Source organism: Hordeum vulgare, chromosome 2H, assembly GCF_904849725.1.
Source record: "Hordeum vulgare subsp. vulgare chromosome 2H, MorexV3_pseudomolecules_assembly, whole genome shotgun sequence".
Taxonomy (NCBI): Eukaryota; Viridiplantae; Streptophyta; class Magnoliopsida; order Poales; family Poaceae; genus Hordeum; species Hordeum vulgare.
Genome location: NC_058519.1, coordinates 85,810,131 through 85,819,038, shown reverse-complemented (window position 1 = coordinate 85,819,038; position 8,908 = coordinate 85,810,131). Strand labels below are relative to the sequence as shown.

The window sequence follows — 8,908 nt, the reverse complement described above, 5'->3', positions numbered from 1 at the left end:
TGTCACATGTCTTCTGCTGAGATCGATTTTCTCTGCTTTGCGTATTTTATTTATTTTCTATTCCTACTTTCATTTTTTATTTTACAAAAATTCAAGAATATTTTTTGAAGACCCATGAATATTTGTAAATATTTAGTTTTGAAGAACTCGTGAACTTCATAAAAAATCAAGAAAATTGATCATTTGCGGAAATTTTAGTGCATTTTTTCATTAAATTTTGAGAAAGATTTCAATTTCTTTTCAAAAGTCTAAACTTTGGAAAAATACTTGATTTTTTAAAGTAAAGTCATACTTTTTAGAATAATTTTATTTCGAATACAAACCTTTTGCTGATAAAAAAATTGCTTAAATAAAATATCATTTATAGAATTAAATAGTAATAACGAAACCAGTTCTAGAAATCACTAGTCACGCGCATGAATAGAAAGTTGGGAGAGTTCTACTATTACTCACCGCAGATTCCTATTACGCAGTTACTTCGTAAATGGTACACGAGATCCACAAGTATTTACGGCCAGTCCAAGTAATCCTTCCGTTTTGACAAGCATCTCCAGCCAGGTTTTTTTTCTGGTTATTATATGTGTTTGTTGAGACGATTTATCTTCAGGTTTTTAGTTTTCTTTTCCTTTTCTTTTTCTCTTTCCTTTTCTTTAGTCTTTTCGTTTATTTTCTTGTTTTTTTCATTTCTCCTTTTTTCCCTCCTTGTTTCCTAAAATCCATGAATTTTTAGAAAATCATGAATGTTTTATAAAATCTATGAATGTTTTATAAATCTATTAATGTTTTATAAATCTATGAAATCTATGTTTTATTTCGAATTCATGGCTTTTCTGAAATCTATGAATTTGTTTCAAATTCATAAAAAAATTAAAGTATTACAGTTCGTGACAGGTTTAATATTATTTTGTAAAGTCAAGAGTCAACCGGTTAACTGCGTCTCCAGAGCGAGCAAACATATGAGCTCGAGTTTGGTGAACTGGACCAGAACAACCGGCATTGTGTACGTCAGCTCGCTAGTCGGCTCTTACTAGGAGCTCTCTTACTCATGGAGAATCATATTTGACGCGCTTAGATCATGTATAATGCAACGTGTTTAGGAGAAGTGTTTAAAGAAAAAGTCAGGGTTTTTTAAGTACAGGTGCTTATTTGTATAAGTAGACGTTTAATTAGGCGTTTCTTCCGTAGAAATAGTACTCATGTTCTAGAAAACTCGGTTTATTTTTATAAACACCTTTCTAAGCACCTAGCATTGTATAAGGCCTTAGTGTCTAAATGTTCGTGTTTCGCATCGATGGCCAAGCGAGCGGGCCAGCCATTTCTAAAATAGAACCCAGTTCGTGTTTCACATTGATGGTCAAGCGAGCGGGCCAGCCATTTCTAAAATAGAGCCCAATACAGGATCTTTTTCTCGGAAATACGTTCGAGGGCATATCTTTTCATTGATAGGGGAAAGTAGAATTACAAGAGAGCTTGTCCTTTTGTCGTACACAGGTTGTCGACTAAAGGAAAGGCAAGCGAGCATCGAAAGGGGGTTGCTTAGCCCCAACAGAAGTTCAGATTACACGGATGATGCGGTCGAGCCCTTTGGCTCCAGCTCTAGCCCATAGTCTAGCCTCGTCCTTGGTGAGAGCAAGCAGGTTGGTGACGGATACCTGCGCGTCATCCAAGATCTCCCCGTTTCGGAGCTTTCATAGAGACCGCAAGTTGTGAGGATGACAAGCGAGCAGAGGCCCTTGCGCTGCTCAGGTGGAGAAGACAGAGCGGCCTCCTCCCATCATGGAAAGAAGTTGATGTCGCCGCTAAGGGAGGGGGCGTTGTCAGGCGGCACCACGAAAGGATCGCATTCCATGTGATGCGCAAGAACACACATCCAACCAAGATGTTTTTTTTTGAAAGTTTGCAGGAGAGTTGCTAAGATTTCATTGCAGAAGAAAAAGAAGCCGATGGCTGAGGCTACTTGGTTTATTAAAGGAAAACCGGGCGAAAACCTGTATAAAGGACACACCACACCTAGCTAAAGTAGGTCTAAAGCACTACATGACCTACAAAGGCATCAAGAAGCCAAATAAACAGAAGAAACATCAGCGATACAAGCGGCGTCATCGTACATCACCAACCGCGCTCACGGCCCGACGACTTCAACTTCGTTGCAACATCACACAAATGCACCAAGCTATCACATCAATCAAGGCGGCCACAAGCATGTTGAACAGCTTCATCAACATCGAAGAGAGAAGACATATCCGTACAGGAGCACGCATGTGCTGCTCCGATAGCAAGAGGACAGCCAACATGACTTGTTTGGTGCTGGTTGCATGCCAAGAGTGGTCCAATGTCCATACACCGTCGGCCAACAGCCAGCCTCCAACGGACGCGCCACCACGGACCCTATCACCGCCAAGATGTGGTTGATAGTTTCTGCTTACTGGGAGAAAAAAGGCACAACGGGTCATAGGAAAGGCCATGTTGTGCCCTGCGCTCGGCCATCCAACATCTATCCAGGGTGGCCATCCAAATAAAGAACTTGGCGTTCTGGGGTGCCCATATCTTCCACATGAGCCGGCAGTAGGGGCGACGGTAGAGCCAGCGAAAAGGGATTCATAGCAGGAAGCGGATGAATACAAGCCGTTCATCATCCATCGCGAGGAGATTTTGTCGGGAACGATGAAGAGGGTGATCCTTTGAAGCATGCACCCAATGTCCACTTACTCCACTGTCGTCGCAACTCCCAGTGTGCCATGGATATCGGAGATCCAGGCGCGATCCTGGATGGCTTGAGTGACTAAACAAGAGTTGTGAGGACAGCTATCCCCCTCCTCCCGCGACCGTGTCGCCCCCGCGGGTGACCGACCGTGTCCCAACCTTCGCCTCCTCTAGTCCCCTCTCCCACTCCTCCATGCCGCCATCGTTGGTGCCCGCAACCGGTGCCCTGGCCTCGGGAACGATGGTGGCGGCGGCCCCCTGACCTTCCCCTCCCGATGGCTCTCCGGTGCGGGGAGGAGCTGCACCTAGGGGTGCCCCTAGGAGGTGTCGGTTCGTGTGGCGGGGGGTTCGCGGGCGAACGGCTGGACGACGGTGTCGCCGTTGGCAGCGAGGTGTAGCAGAGGCGCGCCTGATGGTAGCCACTCGGCCCAGATCTGGGGCCTTCGGGGCCCATCTGGGCTTGGGCGGGCTGACGATGGTGCGGGCCTACGACGGGATTACGAATGGCAAGGTAGGGGTGACGAGCTGATGGGTGGTGGTGGCACCGACGCCAGCTTGCTGCAGCATGGCCGGCGGGGCTTAGCGGGGCCATTTTGGGCCTTGCCGGGTCAGGGGTGGCCTGGTATGCCCTGCTGCCTTGTCCGGACGGCGACCACGATGGTGTCGGAGGCGCGGGCCTCCCGCACAACGGTGGTGGAGGTTGTTCCCTCCCGTTTGGCTTGAGTGCTGATGTTATGTCGCTTGGCTCTTCTCTCCGGGCTTCTTGGCCTCGCTGGTGTTGGCAGTGTGACAAGGTGTATGGCGGCACTACCGCGGTGGCGCATGGGGTTGGACGGTGGTCTCGCTGGTCGGTTCCGGTTGAGCGGTGGGGTTTGGAGTGTAGGAGAAATCCTTATCGGTTCGTCCGGCTCTGATGCGGTGAAACCGGTGGGTGTCACCATTCCTTCTTGGAGGGTATTGGGGGTAGCCATCCCCTACTTTCCTCCGTGTGCCGGAGGAAACCCTAGGGCTTGTCTGGGCAGCAGCGTCGTCGGCATCACATCCCTTCTTGTAGTGGTTTGTCTCCGGACGACGCAGCGGTGGCGGGTCATCCGTTGTGTGTCAGTTGCCGTTGTTGGCATTTCTTTCCTTTTTTATCTTGATGTGTTGTATTTCTGAGCAATGGTATGTATCAGTGTTGGTTGCTTTAGAATACAAAGCGGGGAAAAAAATTTGGGTACCGTGGATGGCTTCGTAAACAAGTCTGTTGCGTTGTCTTCGCCAGGGAATTAGCGCAGTTAGGATAGGCACGATCTCCGCAATGGAGCATCCCTCGATCCATGGGTCGATCTAGAATCGGCATTGCCTTCCATCACCCAAGGTCCAGGATGTAGAGGCACGGAAGATCTGCTGAACCTCGGGCTCGCACAAGATACGCAAGTGGCACCAGGGTCTCGTGGTATCCGTCGCCTGAAGCGAGAGCCACCTGACGCGAGCGCGGTCCTGGATAGATCCCGAATCGCGAGCCCTCCAAACTGCAGTTGGCGACACACCTTAGCCCAATTAACCATGCAGTACCCGTCCTTGGCATCCTTGCACCCTTGCCACAAGAAGACGCGGATAATGCGCCTGACCAGCTTGAGGATAGTAGGGTTCAGAACCATCGCGATCAGGATGTGGACAAGCATTGCGAAGAGTACATGCCGGACCAGGGCGAGGCGCTCTCCACACGAAAGGAGTGAAGCTTTCCAGCTAGCAAGCTTGCACACTAGACGACCGACCAGGGGCATCAGGGAGGTGGAGGAGACTTTTCGGATCGATAGCGGAAGCCCGAGGTACTGATCGGAAAGGCACAGACCGGACAATTCAAGAGCATGCCCACCTCCGCGGCCACCTCCGGCATGCACTGGATCGGGGTTGCAGAGCACTTGAGGAAGTTGGTCCAAAGGCCAGACGCGTGGTCGAAGGTGTCCAAAATCTTGAGGACAGTGTGCAGCTCCACAGGTCGGGGTAACAAAAAAGGACCACATCATCCGCGAATAGCGAGATGCTAGCAGCCGTGTGGTGCGCAGTAAAACGCCGAAGGGTCCCGTAGCTGACGGCATGTAGTAGCAGCGAGTTGAGAGTGTTCAATGACCATCGCGAACAGCATGGGAGACACTGGGTCTCCTTGGTGCGATCCGTGGCCATGAGCAATCGGTGGCCCTGGGTTGCCATTCACAAGGACACGTGTGGAGGCCGTGGCTAAGGCCAACTCCACCGCGCGACCCCAAACAGACGTCCGTTTTGCCCGGATTCTGTCCGTTTGGGTGGGGAGATGGGGTCGTGTCCGGCCCTGTCCTCGCATGCGCTGGCCACACACCCAGCGCGCGGCCGCATCCGTTTGCCCTATCTTGTCCGCCTCCAAAAAGAACAACGATTCATATGCCAGCAGCCAGTTCACGCCAGCGGCCCTAGTTCATGCCGGCAAAACAGCCAGCGGCCTACACGTCCTCGCCGGCAACAAAGCGAGCGGCTGGCAACACAACCAGCCTCCAAAATGAATAGTTTTCTTTGCCGGCAACACAGCCAGCGGTCGGCAACACAGCCAGCCTCCAAAATGAATCTGTTTCTCGCCGGCACACAGCCAGCAGCCCAGCGGGTGGCACCCATGCCAGCCTCCAAAAAAGAACGGCCACGTCCGATGGGATGACCTAGTTCAGGCCTCGGTGTCGAACATCTCCTTCTGCCTGGCCTCGAACTAGCTCCTCGTCTTCTCGCTCATCTTCGTCAAGTCCACGCTCATGATCGCAAGGGCCACCTCCTTCGCTTTGGTTGCGTCATTGGTGGCCCCGATGTCGAGTTGCCTCTTCCTGGCCTCGACATTGGCGGCCTCAATGTCAAGCTGCCTTTGCCGGGTCGCCTCCTCCAGGTCGATCTTCCTCTTCTTGGCCGCCTCCTCCATCTCTAGCTTCTTCCTTTGAAGCTCCAGGTATTGCCTCCTTTGCTCGTCCTTGCTTTGCCGCTTCTTCTCATCCCTCATGTCCTTTTGAGACATCATGCCATGCAAAGTCTCATTCAAGGCCATGGATGCGGCATCACGTATGTCGTCCACCTTGGAGTTGGTCTTGCCCCTCGGCCTCTTCAACGCCTCGCCATCTCCACCTCCGATGAACTTGGTCGTCTTCTTGCCTCTCTTCCTTTGAAGTTCACGGTATTGATCCTTGAACTTAGGGGAATCATTGATTATCATCCAACAATGCATAAGCGTGAATGGCTTGTCGTTGTGTCGGGCCTTGAATGCTTCCAAAGACTGAAATGCCTACACCACATGATCAACAAAGATTTGGACATGCAAACATATAAAAGGCCGAAGCAAGGAAAGGACTAGGATGAGGAGAGCATACCATGTCCCCAATGCCGAGGCCACTCACGGGCCATGCTTCAATGCTCTCCAGTGCGGCGCAATACTTGTTGCACTCTTGTTGGATGAACAACCACCTCTTTTGAATCGAGGTGATGCCACGATCGCTTGTGATTTGATAGGGCTCAAACATCTTCCTTTCATGGAAAGTTTTGTGGACTCTTGTCCAAAAAACTAGGCCCTTTTGTTGTGCTCCCGTCCTCGGATCTTGGCTAATCTCCATCCAAGAGTTGCAAATCAGCTTGTCCTCATCTTGGGTGTATGAACCCGTGCGAATGCTCTTCTTCTTCTTTTGTGCTTCCGCTCTTTGGGTGAGCTCGTCGATAAACAATGGCTCACCACTAATATCAATGTCATTGACTTCATCTTCATCGCCATCACCTTCGCAATAGATGTCATCGTCTCCATGCCACGAGTCACCATGGTCGTAGTCAGCACGGTCGTCGGCCTCTTCATCGGCAACGAACTGGGCGCGGCCATCCTGACTTTGGGTCTCGTCGGGATCATAGGCAGGGACATGCCCACCGTTGTAGATCACGTCCTCCATGAACTGGTCATAGTTGTTGTCGACTGGTGGCGTTGACATTTCGTCGAATAGGACGCGGTGGACGGCATGGTGCCCGCAAACGGCAGTCGTGCTTGCTTTCTTTGCATCTCGACGGACGCCCGACCGCCGCTGCTGGACCCAAGTGCTACGTTGAGGTCGATGCAGGTCAAGGGGCGTGGGGTGGAAGGCGCGATCACGCTCACGTCCGGCGACCACAAGAAACGGGTGCGGGCGTCATTCCTTGGTAGGGGGTAGCCAGGCGACACAGCCGTGGTCCGCGATGTCGGTGACTGGCAGTGCGGAGACCGAGCGACCGACGAGCCTGTGCTCGCCAGGCCGACAACCCAAAAACCGGCCGGACGACAAATGCCAAGCATGAGGAGGGCGCGTGCTTTGTTGACGATGGCCTCCTTCTCCTCGACCCCGATCTTGCGCCGCGCCGCCTCCATCGCATCGCGCTCGACGGCGAACTTGCGCGCGGCGGCGTTGTCCTTCACGGCCGCCCTCCAGTTCCTCCTCTTCGCCGATTCCGCGTCCAACTTGGCGATCTCCTCCGGTGTGCACTCCGCCCGCGGCTTCCTTGGCGCCTTTGCCTTTTTCTTCTTGGCCATTCCGGGCTGGTCGACGGCCGGATCGCCGGAATTCGGGTGGGCGTCGGCCATGGACGGGGGAGAGAGAGGGAGACGGCGGGAAGTGGGAGGGTTTGGTGAGAAATGGCGCCAAAAGGGGCGGGGTGGGTTTTACTTTGTGCCACCGACTGGCGGGCTAGGGACGGACGAGCGCGCGCGTCCCGCCGGTCCGCACGTTGTCCGTTTTACTCCAAAATCGGCGCAAAATTGGACCGAGGATGGATCGAAAACGAACACAAAACGAAGAAACGTCTGTTTGCTCCCGCGCGTTGGGCCGTCTGTTTTGTCTGTTTTACTCCAAACAGATACGCACGGACAGGATGGGGTCACGCGGTGGAGTTGGCCTGACAGGATGGACTCCCATCCGCAACAAGAAGAACGACATCCTCTCGCGTATGCCACGTAGGCAGAGGAAACTGTTCAGGGTGGGCAGCGCTTCCGCGCAAAACAAATGGATCCGGCAGGGGTTTTCATATCTCACACGCATCCTCTCCTCTCGTTTTGCCTTACCACTTCCCAAGCTAGGGTTGCCGCCGCCGCGCCATCGCTCCTCCGGCACTGGCTACTGAAGGAAGGTCGGGATCTACCATGGATCCTCTCCTCTTGGCTGCTCCCTTGTAGCAAGGGGTGGTGTTGCTCTTCTCCACGGCCCTGACGGCAAGGCGGCGGCAAGATTCAAAGCGTGGGCGGCGCCGCAAGATCTCGTCCCGAGGAAGCCGCAGGAGGACGAGGTCAAGCCTGACGAGGTCGATGTGTCCCTGCCCCTGCCACACCTCCTTCTTCTCCTGCGGGTTCGTTGCTACTGTTGCTCGTGCCGTTCGTCTCCGATTCGACCGGCCTGTTGTTTCCTGCTGCGGTAGAAAGTTGCAAGGTTTCTGGTTGGTGAGCTTTTCCTTTTATTCCTTTCTATTCCAGTAGGTGTTTAAATGTGCTGGGATCTGAGTAAATTCCTTTGGATGCATTAACTGCTCTTCCTTTGGATGCATTAGGATATGTGGCACTTGTGGAATCTTGTTTCCTGGCAGAGAACGATAAATATAAGTTGATAACACAGACTACTGAATAAGAAACACTTCTAATTCTATATAATGTGAACTCTTTTTGTTACGTATGTGTAGATTTATCAAATAACATCAGAATTCTTATATATAGTTGCCTTCTATTGGGTATATCTCACGTACTAGCATTATATGAAGCTGATGGATAACTGGTTGCAGAGTTCTCATGTGTGTCTGGGAGTGCCTTGACGGAAACAAAATTGGTCATCCGTGCTATGATATGTGAAGAATGGGGCAATTTGCTGGATCAGTTTCAAGTCAGAACCAACAAATTTCAGAAATTCATTGGATAAGTACTTGATATGGTGCTTTTCTAAGAAAGGAGGCATACTATATATTTTTTACTTACATACCACCATGCTTTAGTAGTAATTCTATTTGCTTTGTCATTTGCATAATCATAGTCATTTATGAGCCTTTACTAGTGAAGTAGTAATATAAGATATCGGTAATTGGGTCATGGATAATTAATTAGTTATTAGCTTGTATTAACTTTGGGGCATCTCCAAATTTTGGAGTTTTGTTTTCCATTCTTGATGTATGAAGGCGGTGCTTGTGCATACAGATATCCGTTTACCGCCGCCATTAA

The 8,908-nt window shown here is 51.2% G+C and overlaps 1 pseudogene; it reads right to left on the bottom strand.

Moving 5' to 3' along the window:
• Positions 1 to 5,380: 5,380 nt before the first annotated feature.
• On the bottom strand, positions 5,381 to 7,294 carry LOC123425617 (annotated as a pseudogene).
• Between the last annotated feature and the right edge of the window lie 1,614 nt (positions 7,295 to 8,908).